The sequence below is a fragment of the Pongo pygmaeus genome, chromosome 9, assembly GCF_028885625.2.
Source record: "Pongo pygmaeus isolate AG05252 chromosome 9, NHGRI_mPonPyg2-v2.0_pri, whole genome shotgun sequence".
Lineage (NCBI taxonomy): Eukaryota > Metazoa > Chordata > Mammalia > Primates > Hominidae > Pongo > Pongo pygmaeus.
This window is the reverse complement of record NC_072382.2, coordinates 64303745-64325422: the sequence shown is the minus strand read 5'-3', so window position 1 is coordinate 64325422 and position 21678 is coordinate 64303745. Positions and strand designations below refer to the sequence as shown.

The 21678-nt window shown below is 35.5% G+C and overlaps 1 protein-coding gene across 7 annotated transcripts in view; it reads left to right on the top strand.

Annotated features, from left to right (window-relative positions):
• Positions 1-21678, top strand: part of USP47 (ubiquitin specific peptidase 47) — a 116575-nt gene that overhangs the window by 2312 nt on the left and 92585 nt on the right. The window contains exon 2 of one of the 7 annotated variants that reach the window (XM_054437474.2): positions 7535-7771. The exons of the other annotated variants lie outside the window; for them this stretch is intronic. The gene's annotated coding sequence lies outside the window, so the exon portion shown is untranslated. The remainder of the gene's footprint in view (positions 1-7534; positions 7772-21678) is intronic. 7 annotated transcript variants of the gene reach the window in all.

The window sequence follows — 21678 nt, the reverse complement described above, 5'->3', positions numbered from 1 at the left end:
ACTATTGGAGTTATGTACCTGTATGATACAAGTATTTTCCCAGCTTTGTCAGATGGGCAGTGATAGTTGTTTTACGAGGACGATTTTTGTAAAAGGCAGAGAGTTATGTGTCAGTATTTGTTCATCAAGCGTCGCCAACTCTGCAAAGCAGATAAACAGATCAGTTAATCAGAATTCTTGCCTTGGGAACTTTCTGAGCTACTAAGAAAGGGAACACTAGTGTTTGTTGAACTCCAATTAGGGACGAGGTACTTTACCACGTAAGTAATTCTTATGCAAGGAAGGAAGTGATAGGTGCTGTAAGAAAGGTATAAATGTGTATTTCCTTTTAGAGCTTCATATTGCTGGTTTTCATTTTTATAAAAAACAAAATTCTTTCTCAATTTTTTGACCATTAGAAAAATATCATATAGGTGGAACTCTGCTTTAAGAAAACCCAACATTAGATTTATTTCCCTAATAACTCGATTTGTAGAAAACATGATATAATAATAGATACCGAGCTTTGCAGAAACATCTGTTGTGTAAAAAGTGATAACAGCAATGGAAGTTTAAAGATTAAATGCCTGTCCTTTTAAGATTAAATCCCTTCCCTGAGGCTTTAAATTCATCACAACTTATTTTTTTTCCCTTTCTTCTTTTTATGGACCATATGCCTTTATTGTCTATTCCTTATTCTCATCTTCAGTCTTCTTTTTCTCTGGTTCCTTTCATGATTTCTGGAAGCATGATCTGTGGTTCTTACCTTTTATAGCTAGCCAACTAGCTTTTTCTTCTTTGATGGCCACACTCATTCTTTATTAAAGTGATTGCCTCCAGTTCCATATTTGCTTCTGGATTACTGGAAACTTTCTGAAAGTCACCAGTTATCTCTTAAATGACCAAATTCTTTGACTTTTTTTTCTTGCCTCTTCTGCTCTTTGAATTTTCTGCAGGATCTGATAGTTTTTTTTAAAAAAAACAATTTCTTGATTTTAGTGATACTCCACTTTTCTGGTCATTTTCCCACCTGTTTGTCCTACCTGCCCACTCATTTAGTCAAGGCCTTTCTCTTCTTTTTTGTATTCTTAATTAGCACTTTTGTGTGATCCTTGAAGCTCACAGACAGGTCCTTTTAAACAGTAGTAGAATCACACAGTGCTACAGCTAAGAGAAAGCATAATCATCATCTAAGTTACCCCTCCACTTTACAGTTGAGGGAGTTAGGCCCAGAAGATTGAAAGTGATTTGTTCAGGGTCAAATAATGAGTAAATGGCAGACCTAGTGCTAGAACTCACTTCCTTTGCTACTATTCCCTTGATTATACTCTATTTTACAGAGCCCTGCATGTTATTTAGAGGCTCTGTAAGAATAGTTTGTAACTCTCTAAGTACATATATATGTGACAATAAATGGCAAATTAAAAAATTTCTTGCATTTATTTTAATGGCTTATTATCAATAATCTAAAGATTTTTTTTTTTTTTTGAGGACCTTTGTATAGGGAACCTCTGACCCCTGCTAGATTTAGATCTTGGTTAGATGTGGGCATGTGTGTGTGCGTGTGTTGGTGTGTATAGTTGTTCAGTGAATAATATATTTTGGTCCCCGAAACTCAAGGACAAATGTACCTTTAGAGGACTCTTGAAGAAGACAGCTTAGTGTAGTACAGGCATTGGCAAACCACGGCCTGTGGTCCAGATCAGTTCACAGCCTGTTTTTGTATGGCCCGTGAGTTAAGAATGAGTTTTACATTTTCGAATTGTTGAAGAAAAAAAGTCAAAAGAATTATAATAGTCTGTGACACATGAAAATAATATGTAATTCAAATTTTAGTCTTGGAGCAGCTATGCCATTTATTTAGTATTTTGTATGACTACCACAGCAGAGATGAGTAGTTGCTACAGAGACTCTATGCAGGATAAATTTGAAATTACTTAGCTTGGTATTCAAGGCCCAGTACAATTGATTCTGGCCACAACCTGTCCTTCCACCTTATCTCTTCTCCCATGAAACAGGTTTTTAATGTAGTCAAACAGGTTTCTCTCTAACTTGCATTTCACTTCTATTTGTGCTGCCCCCTCCTTCCTGTTCAAAACCTTCATACACATTTTTCCATAAGTACCTCATATCTCATTTATTCTAAATAGCCTTTTCTGACCATTTTAACCTTAGAGATTTCTCCCTCTTAGAAGACCTTTATGTAGGAATAGAATTCATTTGGCAATTACTAGATGGTGCTTGGCGACATCTATTATGATCTGAAACTGTAATCTACATTTTATATATTTGTTGTGAATTCCTTGACAGCAAAGATTTTGTGTGTTTCTCTTTCTTTGCTTTTTGTTTTTTTAGGTTTTGTATTATAGGTTTAAGACAGCGTCTTTCCTGGAGCAGATATTCAGTAAATACTCGTTGATGTGGTGACAGAGTTGTAAGTAAATTTAGCATTCTAACCAATTATCCTGTCCTTGGAGGTTTTCCACAGCATCATTGGCAAGCTATTTTCCAGCTTTTGCTTTAATACATACGTTCATGACTAATCTTTGATAAAATCTTTGTCTTAGAAGAGATCTGTTATTTTTAAGTTTTTGAGTTGAGAGAAGTCTAGATCTCTATAGCTGCCATCTTTTGATAGTTGCCTTACAGAAATGTTAAAGCATTTCCCATAGGACAGTTTTTCTCATCATTGAAGATGGGAGAGGGTAGCCTGAGAACTAACCTTTTCTGCTCTGAGTCTGAGCATCCTCAGTTCTTTAACTGTTTCTTAGTTCCTCTCTTTTGGACATAATCTAGGGTTTTTAGTATTCCTCCTAAATTGTTGCACCCAGAAAGAGCAAAGAGAGTGGTATCTGTTCATTGTGGTGAAGAACAGAGCTTTTCACCCATTTCATTCTGCTGTATGTCTTTGAATTGTAGCATATTGATTTCTGCTTTGAGGTCTCTTTTAATATCATCCCAATTTCAATTATTGTTTGGTCACTATTTTGTTATTCTGTTTTCTTATAAGGATGTGTGTCATTAATATTCATTGAGTACTCACTGTGCATATTACTGTATTCTGCCAAATAGGAAAAACTTAGAATAGAAAAATTTGTTCTTCTCTCAAGTGTCTTATAGAATGATCAAGGATAAGGTGCATATTTCCTGATGCTTTAAAAATAATACTTAAACTGCAGTACTTAAAGTAGTGCTCATGGACTCTGTAAATCCAGAGAAAATGGAAAAACTGAAGGAAAAAGAGTAGAAATGTAAATTCTTTATCTCTGGGTTTTTTTCTCCTGTCTTTCATGCAATCACTACTTCTGTCTGGAACTGGTATTGGCATCTAATGATGATGATGATAGTAATAACCAGTATTTATTGAGCATTTATTTATATACCAGATACTGTTGGTTGTGCTTTGTATTAACTCATTTGAGCTTCACAGCAACCTCAGAGTACGTAAGACACATTGATAGCAAAAACAACTTATTTTTATTTCTATTGTCTGACTTCTTATAAAATCCATTCATCAGTATCTATTATGGAACATGTCAAATGCATATTCTTTTAATTTTATTTCTCCTAATTAAATTACCTGAGGAAATGTGCTGCAATTGTCATTCTTGATTTTAGTGATTCTTTTAAACTGAGCCTTTTTCTTAAATTTCAGATGTTGACTCTCTCTTACCAGTAAGAGACAAGTTTGTCAAATTATACCTGCCAGTGTTTTAAACAAATTGGAGTGTTTAATAAAAGTCAGTATTTTAGATATCATTGGAAATGCTCATTTAATGAATGAAAGCAAAGCTGAATGCAGAGTTGTATATGATTCTAATTTTGTCCAGGAAAAAATGAACAATTTAGGGTTAAATGCATTGAAAGATTAGAAGGAATACACTAAAATATTAAGAGTTGCTATTTCTGGATTTCTGGATTATTGGGATATATAGACTTTCATATTTAAAAATGAGCATGTACATTATTTTCAAAAACAGAAATTGAGATGATCTGATTGTAGTTTTGGGGGTATTTACATAGTGTTGTTTTTTTTTGTGCTCACAGTTTTCCTATTTCGCCTCTCCTCTTACTGTGTATATTTGCCTTGAGTAATCGGATCCACTTGTATAGCTTCAACCTTTGATTGTGATTTACACATTTATATCTCCAGCCCTGACCCCTTCTAGATTCAGATTTCCACTTGCATACTGGATATCTGTACTTGGTTGTACTCTAGGACCCACAAATTAAATATAGGTAATATCAAACTTATTTCTCCTTCCCTTCTCACAGCCCAATTCTTGGTGTTCTCCTGTTTCAGTTAGTGTTATCGCCATCTATTTATATGCTTAAGTTAGAACAGTTTTTGACTCCTCTATTTTCCTTTTTCTCACATATAGTTCACCACTTAGAAAATGTCTCTGTATCCTTATCTTTCTCTCCATGGCTCTGCCTTTGTCTAATTATTGTATTTTCTCCAATGTGTACCTTTCTAATTGGTCACTCTGCTTCCAAGACCTTTCCTTTCTTAACCATCCTCCCCACAACTGCCGGGGTTACTTTCTAAAACAGATGAGATTAAGATTTACCTGTTTTAGAGGGTATAATTATTACCCTCTGATTGCAGTTTGAATGATAGGTACTATTTGTAAACAGTATATGCTAGACACTATGCTAACCAGTTTACATACATTATCTCATTTGACAGTATGACAGTATTAGCTATTATTCTTCCTTATCCATTTTACACATGAAGAAACTGGGCTTAAACATGCTAAGTAACTTGCTCAAAGTTACATAGCTATTTGATTCTAAATCAAGGTAGCTTTAACCAGTAAGAAAGTCCTTGATAATACGGACTCAGTTGATTTTTTAAATTTAATTTTTATCAAAGTTATGTTTAATACATGCACATATTTATAAGAGTTAAATATCTCTGCAGAACTACAGTCACTTGTCACTTAATGATGAGGATCTATTCTGAGAAATGTATCATTAGACATCATTTGAACATGATACAGTGTGCTTGCACAAACCTAGATGGTTTAGCCTACTACACACCTAGGCTATATGGCATTGCCTGTTGCTCCTAGGCTAGAGACCTGTACAGCATGTTACTGTACTGAATACTGTAGGCAGTTGTAATACATCATAAGTCTTTGTGTGTTCAAACATACAGAAGGTACAGTAAAAATATGGTATTTGTAATCTTATGGGACCACTGTCATATTTGTGATTGTTGACCAAAATGTCTTTATATGGCACATGACTGTATTTACAAAAACAGTAGGTCTCTGCAAATTTCCCCTCATTTCAGGCTGCCTAGGGGCAACTGCTTTCAACTCATTCTTTTGATACTTACTTCCATATTTGAAACTAGCATTTTTTTTTTTTTCTTTTGAGACGGAGTCTCGCTCTGTCACCCAGGCTGGAGTGCAGTGGTGCGGTATCACCTCATTGCAACCTCTACCTCCAAGTTTCAAGTGATTCTCCTGCCTCAGCCTCCCGAGTAGCTGAGACTACAGACGCGCGCCACCACACCTGGCTAATTTTTTGTATTTTTAGTAGAGATGGGGTTTCACAGTGTTAGCCAGGATGGTCTTGATCTCTTGACCTCGTGATCCGCCTGCCTCGGCCTCCCAAAGTGCTGGGATTACAGGCGTGAGCCACCATGCCCAGCCGAAACTAGCGTTTTTATGGTGTTACTTCTTGATTTTTCAGTTTAAGATATTTTTCAGTTTAAGTAAAAATAAGGGTTTAAAACCACTATCCCCAACCACACACAAACACACAGTTGAACCCTGCCCAGTACTCCCAATATTGTCATACTGCAAGTCGTTTGGATACATCAGTATTTCATAGAGATGGAGTGTCACTATTATTGCACAAGCTGGTCTTGAACTCCTGGACTTAAGCAATCCTCCTGCCTCAGCCTCCCAAAGTGCTAGGGCTATAGGCGTGAGCCACCATGCCCAGCCTGGGTACATCAGTATTTCAAAGTTTATAATGACTCCATTTTCACCATGTTAGCTAGGCCAGAGTTAGTAATTTTTAACAATTTTGCTTTGCTTAGTTTTCTGTATACTTATTAAATTAGCCAAGTGGTTATCAATTGGGGCCCATTTTCTCGCCAGAGGACATTTGACAATGTTGGGGGAGGGGAGGAGAGTGCGGGTGTGTGCTACTGACATCTAGTGGGTAAAAGCCAGGTATGCTGCCAAATATTCTTCTGCACCGCACAGGACAGCCTCCTGTAACAAAGAATTAGAAGGCCCACAATGTCAATAGAGCTGTTGTTGAGAAACCCTGATTTAGCCCAAACTATCTCTCAAGTGTATAAATGGCTTATATTCAAACCTACCAAGTTTGACTTCGTGAGAAGCTCTTTCCCAGGGCCTTCTGACCTGCTCCAGTTTGAACTTGTTAAAGCGAGAACCTTTGTGCAGCTGTTGTCTTGGACTTGCTTTACTATCATCTTAATGATTCTCTCAGTTCTGTCTTGTTTTGGAGCCCCTGTTTCTGTATCTGGTATCTTTGACTGTCTTTGTTTACTTTCTCATTTTGAAGGGCCACTTTCAATAGTTTTCTGGATGGGATAGAATTTTTTCAAGACTATACATGTCTGTAAATGTTTTTTCTCCTCTCTTGTTTTATGGATAGTTTGGCTGGGCAGAAAACTCTGTGTCAGAAGTAATTTTTTCTCAGAATTTTGAAGGCATTGCTCTACTGTCTTCTATTTTTCTGTGTCGACGTTGAGATCAGATGCTTAGAACATCCTTTTCAACTATTTTGAAACTTTCTTTTTTTCTCTTTGCAAGCTAGAGAGAGAATCTTTGTCCCCAGAGTTCTGAAATTCTTGTATTATGTAGTTAGATGTCTGTTTTTTTAATTCATTCTGCTACTCCTGTTCAATCTGGAATTTATGTCATAAATTCTGGAAATTTTCCTTAAATAATTTCTTTGATTTCCTCTCCTTCATTTTATCTCTCCTCTCTCTTTTGAATTTCTGTTGTTAGATGTTGGGCCTACTGATGGGTTTCTCTAATTTTCTTGTCTATTTTCATCTATTTTCCATTTCTTTACATTTTTTTCTTTGCTTTCTGGGAGATTTTTCTCAACTTTGTCTTCCGGTTCTTCTACTAAGTTCTTATTTCTGCTATAATATGTATAGTTTCCATTCCTTTTTTTGAAAAAAAAATCCTGTATTTGTTTTATGGATGCAGTGTCTTATCTCTCTTAGGAAATATTGGTAGTTTTTTTTTTTTTTTTTTTTTTTTTGTCTGCATATTCTTTTTCTTCCAAATTTCCTTTCTCTGTTTGTTTGCTTTGGTCTTTATCTTTCATATTTGTTGCTTCCCTTAGATGTCTCGTGATCCTTGGCAGTCTGTGCTTATTTAAGAGAGAGGCCCTAAGCTGAATGGAAGCTCTGCTTTTGTGTGATTATGGTTTTTTGTGTAGGATGGTAAATCTGGATGATTTCCTTGCAGACTCCCAGTCTTAGTCCATTTGGGCTGCAAAAACAAAATACCATAAACTGGGTGGCTTATAATCCACAGAAATTTATTTTTCGCAGTTCCTGTGAGTGAGGCTGGGAAGTCCAAGATAAAGGTGCTGGCAGATTTGGTGTCTGGTGAAGGCCTGCTTTCTGGTTCACAGAGCAGCACCATCTCGCTGTGTCCTCACATGGTGGAAGGAGACAAGGCAGCTCTCTGGGGCCTCTTTTACAAGGGCACTAATCTCATTTATGAGGGCCCTGCCCTCTTGATCCAGTCACCATCCAAAGATCCCACTTCCTAATATCATCATATTGGTAAGTAGGGTTCAAAATGTGAATTTTGGGGTGAGGAGACATAGGCATTTAGACCAGGGCAGCCAGTGACATATCTTTTCTCTTGTGCTGGATTGTTTTCCCAGACAAAGTTTCTCATCTTTTGCCAGGAGAGAACAAGCTTGAGAGCTGAGTAGGAAAAGGGGATATGGGTCTCATCTTTAAGCATGCAGATTAACCTAATTCCCCAATTTTCATTATGGCACCCTTCAAATTCAATTGAGCATGTTGTCCTCTAGTCTAGATATATCCTGTTATATGCTTTCCAGAGATCGTTTAGTCTTTTATCAGAAGAGGTTGAAGAGTAGAAGAGGAGGTCTGGGGATTTTCACTACTTCTTAGATTTCGGTTAGTTCTAGTTTGGACTCCACTCTCACTCCCAGAGTGTCTGAAACTTCCAGTTCCTGAGCCCCTTAGTTTATTTTTTTGTTTGTTTGCTTTAATGTATTTACACAAGAATTGCAGAAAGAGTACAAAGTTTCCGTATACCCTTCACCCAGCTTCTTTTTATCTTAACATCTTATATAACCATAGAACGATGATCAGAAGAAATTAACCTTAGTATAATATTATTAACTACACTACAGAATTTATTCAGATTTTACCAGTTTTCCGTCTCATAGTTTTCGTTTGTTTCAAGATCCAAATTTAGGATACCACATTGCATTTACTTATCATATCTCCTAGTTTTCTTTTATCTGTGATAATTTTTCAGTCTTCATTTTCAAGATCTTGACACTTTTGAAGAGTACTGGTCAGTTATTTCGTGGAATGGCTCTCAGTTTGGGTTTATGGATGCTCTCTCATGAATAGATTGAGGTTATGAATAAAAAGAAGGATTATCACAGATGGGATGTGTTCCTCTTAGTGCATTATGTTGGTGGGGGGGCATGATGCTGATACGTACTACTGGTGATGTTAACCTTGATCACTTGGGTAAGAGGGTGTCTGCTAGGTTTCTTCACTGTGAATGTACTATTTTTCCCTTTAGTAATTATTAAGTACTTTGATTTAAAGTTACTCAGCCAGGCGGGTCAAACTTTAAAAATAAAATAGCTTTTAAAAATCAAATTCTTTGAGACCATGCAGATAACCTGTTTCCCCCTAAGTTTCTGCCCACTAATTTTATCATCTATCTGTAATTTTGCCTGCAGCAATTATTACTGTGGCTTAATAATAGTGATTTTCTATTTCTCTCATTATTTCTACATTTATTAATTTAAATTCTTCTGTGAGGAGAATTTGTCCCTCCCCCCCATTTATTTACTTATTTATATCAGTATGGACTTATGGATATTTATTCTTTGGATTATAATCCAATTCTATATCATTTATTTTATCAAGCTGTTCCAATTTTTGCCAGGGGGCTCTTTCTGGTGGGCTTCTGTGCTCATCCTTGCTTTTTGAGCACTCACTTCCTTACTTTCCGACACCACATAATGCTTCAGCCCATCTTATGTTTTCCTTGCCCCAACCCTGGAATCAGCCAGTTCTCCAAGGAGTTCAGAGGTCTTTTGGTGTACTAAATGTCAATGTGATATAAACTAGGTGTCTTTGGCTTTCTTCTGGGCTAACATGGAATTCAACCTTCGCAGGTGTAATTGTCATTGCCACTTATTCTGTTTTCTAGCTTTTAAAATTGTGTTTCTGTTTCTTTGGGGTTAATAGTCTTTAATAGTCTTTCAAAAATGTCTTTACTGGGAGGCATCAGAGCTAAATCCTTATATTCAGTCTATCCTCTTTAACCAGAGATTCTTAATGTTTTTGTCTCATGCCCCAAGCCAGTTTTGTACAAACCACATTCCACTACATTAGTTGCTGTTCCCCAGATGTGCTGTTATATGTTCATGTGTCACTTCTGTGCCCTTGCCCTGAGTGAGTACTATGAAGTATTTCTTTTTGTCCTGCGGTTTTTAAGGAGTTTTAAATGGGTGGACTTTGATTTTACATGAAAACGACTATTTGAGTAATTAGGATTCTTGCCTATCTTCTATTTTCCCTTTTTTGGATTAGTCATATAGATATTTTGTCTTTTAGTGCCCAGATACTGTAATTTTTTTTTTTTTTTTGCCAAATGGAAAGGAGTTCCTGCATCTCCAGAATAGTAGGGTATGGTGATAGCCCAAGTTAGAAAGAAAAGATTGTATCAAAAACAGAGGTTGTAAAAAACAGAGTATTAAATATATATATTTAAATACCTATTTGTAAATTAAAGTTCCAAAAGACATCTACTTTTAGAACAAATTCCTTGGTGTTAAGGACCTTCTTCAGTTCAGGCAGCATGTTTAGGTGGCATGATATGCAGAGCCATATTCTGTTATGAGGTTTATGACACAGATTTTCAAATCTAACATACAGACATTCTCCATTGTGGAAAAGTATTTGGCAGAATGATTGTGCTTGGCAGTGATGGCAGATGACTGACAAAAAATGATGTGATGTTTCACATAGACATTCTTAAAGAATATGTTTTTTCCTGAGCCTGGTTTTTACTGGTATAGTGTAAGAAGGGATGGATGTAGATGTAGTGTGAGTAAATAGATGTGTCCTCTCTACCTTACTGCATACTTCCATTTCCTTTGTCCTTAGGTGGGGAAGTAATAATTGTCCTCTTCTTTCATTTAGTGAAACTAAACTGAAACATGCATACGTAAAGTATCCATGTATATGAATGTTTTAATTTATGCAAAACGGTTATTGATATAATCTGCTGTTGAGAGATTACAGTTTTTACAAAAATTACTGAGATATGTGTCTCAAGTTTTGATGTTCTTTAAAACATGCTCTTAAAATCCTATCCAACCGGCCGGGCGCGGTGGCTCACGCCTGTAATCCCAGCACTTTGGGAGGCCGAGGTGGGCAGATCACGAGGTCAGGAGATCGAGACCATCCTGGCTAACACAGTGAAACCCCGTCTCTACTAAAATATACAAAAAAAAAAAAAAAAATTAGCCGGGCGTGATGGTGGGCGCCTGTAGTCCCAGCTACTCAGGAGGCTGAGGCAGGAGAATGGCGTGAACCCAGAAGGTGGAGCTTGTAGTGAGCCGAGATCGCACCACTGCACTCCAGCTAGGGGGACAGGGCGAGACTCCGTCTCAAAAAAAAAAAAAAAAAAAAAAAAAAAAATCCTATCCAACCAGCAAAGTCCAGCCTGAAAATTCTCCTCTTTCAACCTGATTGCATATTTTTAACCCTAAAATCCTACAGCACCTTTGGCATTTGAAAAATTCTGCTTCTTTGTTATAAGTTATTTGTTATTTCAGTTAATAACTTCTATTAGATTGGAGGTTCCTCAGAGTCAGGACACTACAGCTAGAGTCCCTAGGTTCAAATACCAGCTGTCTGACATTGGACAAATTCCTTAATCTGTCAGTACCTTAGTTAATTAAGGATAGTTCTAAGTACCTCCTAGCATTGGTGGGAAGATTAAATGAGTTAATACATGTAATGTGTCATGCACACAATAAGCTATCAATAGATATTAGCTATTACCACCTTCTGTTACTACCATCATTTCTATTATTACCTTCATTTCTATATCCTCCCCCAGAGGCCATCACAATGTGCTGTACGTTGTTGTTATTCAACTAATATTTGTGGATTAAATGGAAATGAAATTATATTTTAGTTATGCAAGTCATTTGAAGTTGTAGTTCTGATTACAGCCTGTCAGCTACTTATCTTAATGTCTATAGCACTAATCCTAAATTATTGTTAGATTTGACAGGTTCTCTTATATGATCAAGTAAGACCTCTTGTTACAGCTTTGAAAATTGGAACACATAGGCCGGGTGTGGTGGGTCACGCCTGTAATCCCAGCACTTTGGGAGGCTGAGGCAGGCGGATCACGAGGTCAAGAGATCGAGACCATCCTGGCTAACACGGTGAAACCCCGTCTCTACCAAAAATACAAAAAAAATTAGCCGGGTGCGGTGGCGGGTGCCTTTAATCCCAGCTACTCTGGAGGCTGAGGCAGGAGAATGGTGTGAACCCGGGAGGCGGAGTTTGCAGTGAGTGGAGATTGCGCCACTGCACTCCAGCCTGGGCGACAGAGCGAGACCTCCGTCTCAGGAAAAAAAAAAAAAAAAAAAAAAAGAAAATTGGAACACATAACAGAGTGAAAGTATTAAAAGTAAAAGAAATTTTGAGTTAAGCTAATGAGGTTCTGAGAAAAATTAGTTTGGTTTATATAGGTGGTTGTCAAAATAATTCACTAGATTAACACATTTCTTGTTTATTAGGATTCAGTGCGAAATGTTATTTTAAAGCAGGATCCATATTAAGACATAGTTTCTGAGAGAACTTGATGTGTTTGATAATTCTGATTTTCTGTAGCTCTGGTGTAGAACTAGTTGACATGGATAGAAGAGACTGTCCCTGTCAGTGGTACTATGATGATGCTTTAGATTTGATGCTGTGTAGTGGACTGCTTCTATACTAATAATTTTCAAGTGTTAGTATAATATGCTTATATTAAATAAAGTGACTTTCTAGTAGAGAAAAATTAAAGAAAGCCTAAGTGACATAATTCAGAAAAAGGTCTAGGACTTAAATCTTTCTGTATAAAGATGTGAATCCAATACCTGTGGTAAGGTTATAGGTTTAACTTCAGGAAAATCATGAACCTCATTTACAAACTCAATGAATTTTTTTAGTACAACCAAAGCATTCTAGTTTACTACAAATACCTTTCTTGTTTTAAATACTTATTTGTATTTAATAACGAATGCACTTTCATTGTTTTTAGTGTAGATTTCTGTGGCTCCTGATTTTATAGAATTCATTCAGTTAAACATTGAGTTAGTAGCTGCCAAGAACTACTACAGAGAGATTCAAAGATGAATAAGGAATCTGGCCTAGTTCTAGATCCTAGTCTAGACTAATGGAAGAGACAAACAGGTGACCAGACAAATATATAATGTGGAAAGAAAGTGGGACCATAGAGCAGGGAGCAGCTGGCTTTCTCTAGGGGATTCTGTGAGAATGTAATCACAAAGGCTGACTTGATTATTATGTAGAGAAGGAGGAATAGTGTTCAAAACAAGAAAGTTTGTAGTGCATTTTAGGAAGTGGTAAAAAATTTAGTGTAGATGCATGGGGCGCCTGGTTCTGGCAGATTGTGTCTAAAAATTCCAAAGGCTTTGTGTGCCCAGAAAGCGTTTAGATTTTTATTGTGTAGACATTAGGGGGCAAAAAATATTTTTTTCCCCAGAAAAAGTCAACAGATTTGTTTACAATTGTTATAAAATTTAGTTGCTGAAACTTGTTCATGGAAACATTTTTTACTTGCTTGAAAATTTTTTGTCCCCAACATTAATACCAAAAATTTGCATACAAATCAAAATGGGGGAAAACTTGCTATTACCTTATTCTCTCATCCATTTATTTCCATTTGCAGTCATATAATTAGGTACCTTTTTGTTTTTTAAGAATAAAATATTTCCTTTCATAATACATTTTAGCACATTTTCTACATATGAGTCTTTTTGGCGGGATATCCTTAGGCGTAATTGTTACATATTTGATATGGATAACACAAAGGTGGGTGTCTTCAAATAGGCTAACCAGGTAGGCCTCACTTGCCTTTAGAAAAGTGTCAGTGGCTGCACTCTGGAAGTGTAGATCTGTTTTGAAGTTCTCACAACTGATGCTGGAAGGGAAATTTGCAGGTGAGAAGTTCAGTGTACATTTGATAACTTCTGATCTGATTTTCACTGAGAGCCACAGTACAAGGCTTATAATGATGTGGTTTCTTAACCTTTCTAGTATACAGCATATTCTTGTGAGTGGCTTTTGTAGCTAGTTACATCCTGTGTGCTTTACCACTGGCTTTTTTGTGGGCATTTGGTTTGGTAGGAACTGTAGTGTAGAGAACTCCCTATTTACTTCTCTTCTTGGCTGAAGCTCTGCAAGCTAAAGGTGACACCGTGCTAGGCAGTGATGACTGTTGGTGGCAGTCACAGTGCGGTAACTGAGAACACCATAAGGAATGTCTTTAATTTGAGAATTAATGGAATCTTCCTAAGGTTATCCACAGTGCTCCAAATAATATTTATTTAATAAAAATAAAATATTTAATCAAGAGAAGCTCTGGATTATAAACCTAGTTCCAGGTTGCATTAATAAGTAGAATTTTTGTATAACTCATCTCCAAAAAGATGCAGCATGTTGCATTAGTAAATATAAATAAGCTATCAATGAATTTATATACATTTCCTTCATTTTATAGTGTCTGTCCTTTTATGTGTTTAGGTATTTTACTTGTATTGCCTTTAAGTTTACACCAGTTTATATAATCTATTATTTTGTGTCTATTTATAGTACTTCGTGATAACAAGATAATTGGTGAAAAATTATATATTTAACAACCACAACTTATTAAAATATATCTGAGAAATATTGCTTTGACATTTTAAATTCATATGTCTTGAAATGTTTATTTACCTTTAGTTATTTACCATTAACACAAAACAAATATAATTTTAAAAGTTCTAAGAAAAGTAGACGTGACACAAAAATGTTTCTACAGTTGAGTAATATGATTTTAACACTGGAAGGGAGGCAGTAGTTATAAGGCAGGAGAGTAGAGTCTGGACTCAGGGAGCTTAAGGCCATTTCACGCTGACTTCTTAGAACTAAATTGAAAGGAAAACCCTCACTTTCCGTGCCTAAGTAACAAAAGAGCTGGAGGCTATTCCCTTTGCAGACCCCTACCTTTTCTGCCTGGCAGATGGAAAATTGAAAGTACCTCTGGCTGGTTGCAGAAAGCAACCAATCATACGTTTGCAAAGGAGTGTAACTTTGTAACTTCGCTTCAGCCTCTGGTTGGTTGTTGGCAAACAGACTGATTACGGGCCAAATCTTCATTTGCATAGAAGTGCAGCTTTGTAACATCACTTCAGCCTCTGATTGGTTGCTTTCCACAACCAGTCAGATGTTTGCTTAGGAGAGTGACCTTTGTAGCTTCACTTCAGCCTCTGATTTGGCACCACTTCATTTACATGAGGTGAATACCAAGTGACCAATGGGAGACCTTTAGCGGGTATTTGGACCCAAGAAGATTCTGTATCCAGGTCCTTGAGCCGCTGCTGGTGCAGTTCCCACTCTGTGGAGTGTACTTTCGTTTTCAGTACATCTCTGCTCTTGTTGTTTAATTCTTTTCCTTGCTTCGTCTGTGCATTTTGTCCAATTCTTTGTTCAAAACGCCAAGAACCTGGACATGCTCCACCGGTAACGGTTAAATACTAATGTTATAGCCCCTCCATTTTCTCGGTAAGAAAAACTATAAAGGCCACAGAAACTCAATAAGTTACTTAGGGTATCAGGTAATGAAAGGGCATAAGTGAGACTTTTTTTTTTTTTTTTAAATCAGTGTTACTGAGGTATTATTTATATATAGAAAAATTCATCTTTTTAAGTCATACAGTTTTATAAGTTTTGACAAACATACAGTTGTACAACCACTACCATAGTCAAAATATAGAATATATCCATCATCTCAGAAAAGTTCTCTATTGTCTCTTCATCACCTCAAAAAAGTTCTCTGTTGTCTCTTGTAATCAGTTCCCTTCCCCTTCCTCCAGGCTCTGGCAACCACTGATCTGTTTTCTGTCCTCATATTTTTCCTTTTCCAGAATGTCATTTACATGGAGTCATATAGTATGGTAGCATTTTGGGTAGGAATTTTTTCACCTAGCATAAAGCATTTGAGATTCATTTATGTTGTTGCTTCTATCAGTAGTCTATTCCTTTTTATTGCTGAGTGCTACAGTTTATACATGTACCAGCTGATAAACATTTGGGTTGTTTCCAGTTTTTGGTGATTCTGAATAAAGCTACTATAAATATTTGTATACAAGTTTTTGGGTGGACATATGTCTTCATATGGTAAGTGTATGTTTAACTTTGTAAAAAACTGCCAAACTATTTTCTGAAATGGCTGTACCATTTGTGCATTCTAGACAGCAATGTATGAGAATTCTGGTTGTTCTGTATCTTTGTTTACTTGGCAATGTCAGTTTTTTTTTAAGTTTAGTTTTGTTTTTTAACCATTTTAGTAAGTGTGTAGTGGTGGTATCTGTTTGTGCTTTTAGTTTGCATTTTCCTAATGACTGATAACAGAGCATCTTTTCATGTGCTTAATACTGGTTTTTATTAAGCTTAATCCAGCATCCTTTATGTATTATGTATTTAAGGTTTTGCTAGGTACTGATAGGAGGGAGAGGAATAAAAAGGGTATCCTCAAAGAGTTTGTGATTTATATAGGGAAAACTGGTAATAATGTTAACATGATGCTAGTTACAATTTTGGTAGGCTCTTTGAGAAAGGGATTTACATATTAACTGGCCTAGTGGAAAGGACAGTAGTTTGGGAATCAGAAAACTCAGTGGTTTGACTTTACCTTAGTTGCTTAACCTTTCTGGTCTTTCTTTTTCCTCTTTCATTTGTTAAATGAAGGAGTAAGACTACATAAGGTATAAAGTTTGTCTCTAAATTATGTATCTACATAGTTTTTCTTTCCAGGCAGGTTTTGAAACCTTGTGAGAATGCCAGTCAGAAAACAAAAGATCTTTGCAGATGTTCCTCATCTGATGAAATTCCTCTTACCTGCATCCCCAAAAGATAATCTTTTGAAAATTTAAATATTGAAATTTTAGTATATAAATTTCATTATGTACAAGAATTGCATATTTCTTAAATATATCTTAAGGGTAGTAACTGATAGTTCTGTAATAATAACTTATTCTTGTATGGTATTACTATAATTCATAGAGCATTTTCAAGAAGTTCTCCCCTTCCATAGAAAATCTATGTGGATGGCCGGGCACCGTGGCTCACGCCTGTAATCCCAGCACTTTGGGAGGCCGAGGCAGGCGAATCATTTGAGGTCAGGAGTTCGAGACCAGCCTAGCCAACATGGAAAAATCCCATCTCTACTAAAAATACAAAAATTAGCTGGGAGTGGTAGCACACGCCTGTAGTTCCAGATACTTGGGAGGCTGAGACAGGAGAATTGCTTGAACCCAGGAGGTGTAGGCTGCAGCGAGCCAAGATCGAGCCACTGCACTCCAGCCTGGGCAACAGAAGGAAAAAAAAAAAAAAAGAAAAACTGAGTGGAGGATATATTTTATTTCTTTTCTTTTCTTTTCTTATTTTATTTATTTATTTATTTTTTTGAGATGGAGTCTCACTCTTGTTGCCCAGGCTGGAGTGCAATGGCGCGATCTCGGCTCACCACAACCTCTGCTTCCCGGGTTCAAGCGATTCTCCTGCCCAGCCTACCACTGAGCGGAGGATATATTTACTTTTAGGACCCTGAGAGTGAGAGATAAGTTAAATGATTTGTGTAGGATTACACAGCTAGACGAAAAGTAGCCACTTTGACTTAAGGAGTCTAGTCTAGATCTTTTGACTCTGCAGTCCATTGTTCTTGTACCATAGATCACTCTAATAGGAAATAAACAATCTTTAAAAAGTGTTAAGTAACGTTAACATTTTTTTCAGATGTATAATTTCATGTTTAAAGTATTGAAAGAATGTAATATTCTTACTTAAGAATTATTATCCATGCTTTTAAATAAAATGCATGGTAACAGATAATATAAACAAGCTCCCTTGATTTAGTAATAATGAGTAGAATGTTCATAACCTATAAACAAGTCAGTTATTTCACAAGCTGAGTCACTGCTTGTCAACAACAGCCTACTCACAGAGGAAATCTTAGCTGTAATCAAAAATAAAGGTAACAGAAATAGTAAAGGACGTATTATTTCGCCTCCTGAGAATAGTTTTGGTTTCTAAGTTTAGATACCCACAGTATATTATTAGTGGGTTACCCATTGCCAATACTAGAACAGCTATTAAAAGGAGCAAGGCAGAGTGGGAAGAGTATTAGGATAAAACTGAGAAGAAAAGTAATACATTACAATTTTAATGCTACAAACATGTCAGCATTATACAGTCATCAGAAGGCCTCTGTTATTTAGAAGACCTGTGTTCAAATGTGACGTTGGGCAGTTCACTTAAGGTTTCTCAATTTCTTTTTCTTCATCTGTAATATAAGGAGCCTCATCTGATGTTCAAAGGTCCATCCAACTTTATTTTATTTTATTTTATTTTTTGAGACGGAGTCCCGCTCTGTTGCCCAAGCTGGAGTGTAGTGACACCATCTTGGCGGAGGCTGCCTCCCAGATTCAAGAGATTCTCTTGCCCCAGCCTCCTAAGTAGCTGGAATTAACAAGCATGCGCCACCACGCCCAGCTAATTTTTGTATTTTTTAGTAGAGACAGGGTTTCACCATGTTGGCTACGGTGGTCTCGAACTCCTGACCTCGGGTGATTCGGCTGCCTTGGCCTCCGAAAGTGCTGGGATTACAGGCGTGAGCTACCACACCCGGCCCCATCCAACTTTGAATATAGTTGTATGTTGAGTGTGATGAGCCATCTGGTTGGTTGGTTTTTAATTGTCAAAATAGGTCAATCATAGTTAAATGGATTGTAAACTATTCTTTTAAAGTTCTGAAACTTTGCATTTTTAGTTTCCTATTAATTGAATGAGTACTTGATGTAATTTGTTGCAACAACTAAAAATAAGTTACATAGGATCAAAGGAGTTTTATTTATTTTCTAATTTTAATACTGTGGGGTTTTGGGAGCTTATTTCATGACTGTTTTAGAATAAAATGGAATGCATTTACCTGAGGGACACCCTAATACTAGAGCACAGAGGGCAGGTATGAAAATAAGTATTTTTACAAAATTTTAAAAGCATACTTTATCCAAGTCAGCCTAGTTATGTTTTATTACTTGAGTGTTTTTATGGTATATATTTAGAAACAAATGTGATATAGTGACATGTAATTTATAACATGTTTATTAATTTAAATTCAGAAAATTCATACCATGATACATTGAACAACATGTGCTAAAACAAATTACTTTATCATAGAATTTGTATTTAACTAGAATAATAAAACAAATCTACTTATAATTTCTTTATTGCTTTAGGCTTTTAGAACAGGTACAAAGTCTTTTTTTTTTTTTTTAAGGAAAACACACATAGGAGGATTTGAATTAAGAAAGCCAATTAAAGCAGAGCGTGATTATCATCAAACTTCATTTAAATAGTAAAAGCCCTTATTGCACTAACAAATTCACAATTTAAAATGAGATTACAAAATTTTCTGTTTCAAAATCAGTTTCTAGAAATTAAAAGTTTTTAAAGCACACTTTATGCTTCCAAAAGCATCAGCTATATATAATACATTATGAAATTATTTTTCTGAATGAATATATTTTGCTTACAGAATTGTGTGTAGGACTTAGATTTTCTACTTCTGTGGTTTGTTTTTAGTACTAAAGATTGTAAAATAGCTGTTTTCATTTCTTAGCTAAGCAGAATCGTGCATAAGAATCTGCTTATCTTATTATATACATTGTGGGTTTTTTTCATGTTCTTGTTGTGTCTTTATGATTTTCTGAAGTATTTGTGTATTCCTGACAAGTCTCCTCACATCCTTTGACATGTTTGTTTTCCTTGAGCATATAAGCAAGAGGAAATAAATTTCGCATTTTTAGAAAAACTGATATAAATCCTAGATAAAGAAAATAAAATTTTTTGAGAAATTTGAGTCTACAGCTAGATATTCTGGATATAGTTTGACAGTGGTAGAAAAGCTAAGGCTAAGAAGACTTTTCTCTTTTTTTAATTTGTATAAACGTATGGGGTACAAGTATAATTTTTTTTTCCTTTATTAGAGATAGGGTCTTGCCATGTTGCCCAGGCTGGTCTTGAACTCCTGGGATCAAGTGATCCTCCCACCTTGGCCTCCCACATTATTGGGATTACAGGCATGAGCCACCACACCCAGCCTACAAGTGTAATTTTGTTACATGCATAGATTGTGTAGTAGTGAAGGCAGGTATTTTAGGGTATCCATTGCCTGAATAACATACATTGTACCCTTTAAGTAATCTTTCATCATCTACCTCCCTTCCACCGACTTAGGGCTAAGAAGACTGAGCCATTTAGGGGAAATTGTAGAGGGATACTAGTGGGAATGGAGTTGAAGATAAAGTGGATACTAAGAAAGTCTTGAATTTTTATGTTAGTATAGTTTGCATTGTTTTCTGATTATAATGATTTATAGAGATGTTTATTAGAAAGGCTTGATTATTTAGAAATGTTGTGATTTGATTTTTAAATTGTTGAGTCTTGGGAAATGTGGTATATTTTAATGATGTACTTCAGTTTTCATCCACTTTAAAATGGAAGCATTCAAAACATGAAATCACAAAAATAGAAAAGCAATTTGATGCTCAAAAACTTAGAAACTGAAAAAAGGCTAAAAAATTATAACTTGATTAAGTTTTTACTCTTAGTTCTCTTTTATTTACATTTATTCCTAAATCGAAATACACTGAGTAAAAGTTCAGATTTTTAAAAAATATGATCAGACTTGTCATATTTAAGAACACAGCTTTCTGCCACTTAACTTCTATAGCTAACACTTTAGATTTTAAGTAAACAAAGTGAATTTTAATACTGAAAGTAATTTTTTTGAAGGGATCCTTGAGTATTAAGCCAATTATAACTGTTCTTTAATCTTTATTGTCCACTGTCAGTATTTTAGTATTATTTAGGAAATTGGACATGTTTATTTAAATTTTCAGAATACCTACAAATGCATTCTTAGTTATTTGATTATTTCTCATGCTATGTAACTATCTTTTTAATGTTAACTTTTATGTTGAATAAATCATTTATTTATTTTAATGTTTAAATTTTTCCACATTTGGCCAGTGAGAGCCCTTTCACCTGATTTTTTATGTCCTCTTAACGTACATACACCATTCTTCGAGCACTTGTTTTCTGGCAGTACAAGATATCCCAAATTATTGTAATTTCTCAGCCCTAATTCTAAGATTAGCCATTTCTGCAAAGACCTCTAGGTTCTTTTTCTGGAGAATGATACTTAGAAATTGAGATCTGGGTTCTAATTGTACTACTGTTATAGTGATATCATTACTTCTAGTCCTTTCAGTGGAAGGAGTTAGAAAATATGCATACAAACACATATGTGAGTGGGAGCTATATTTATTTTGTATCTATTTCTCTCTAATATGTATGTATATATCCACTCAAATTATATTAATTCCTTTAATAAACAGTTAAAAAAATTTTTTGTATTGCAAGAAAAATGTAGGAATTTATTTTATGCTTATATATATTTATACATATTTATAATATGCCTGTATGTAGTATGTGTTTGTAATGTAGACATGTTGGAAACCTAGTTTGTTGGCAGTTTTGCTTCTTCCACAAATTTATGGAGTTAAGCTATTTATTTTTTAAAAATTGATTTTTTTAAATTGTAAAATACACATAACATAACATTTACCGTCTTAACTGTCTTTAAGTATGTACAGTTCGGTGGTACTAAGTACATTCTTATTGTTGTACTACCATCACCATCATCTATCCACAGAACTCTTTTCATCTTACAAAACTGAAACCATGTACCTATTAAATAACTCGCCATTCTTCCCTGCCCCTAACCTCTGGCAACCACCATTCTACTTTCCATCTCTATGAATTTGACTAGTGTAGATATCTCATATAGTATTTGTCTTTGTGACTGGCTTATTTCACTTAGCATAATGTCCTCAAGGTTTTTTCATGTTGTGGAATTTTATCAGGATTTCATTCCTTTTTGAAACTGTGTATGTGTGTATATCATATTTATACATTATCATAGAATAATCATTTTTAATGTAAAGTAGATTTTTAGCATTTTTATTTCTATTTAGATAACTGTCTTTAGCCATTTTCTTTTAGGTTAGGTCTGCTGGCATCAAATCTCTTCGTTTTTCTTCATCTGAGAATGTCTT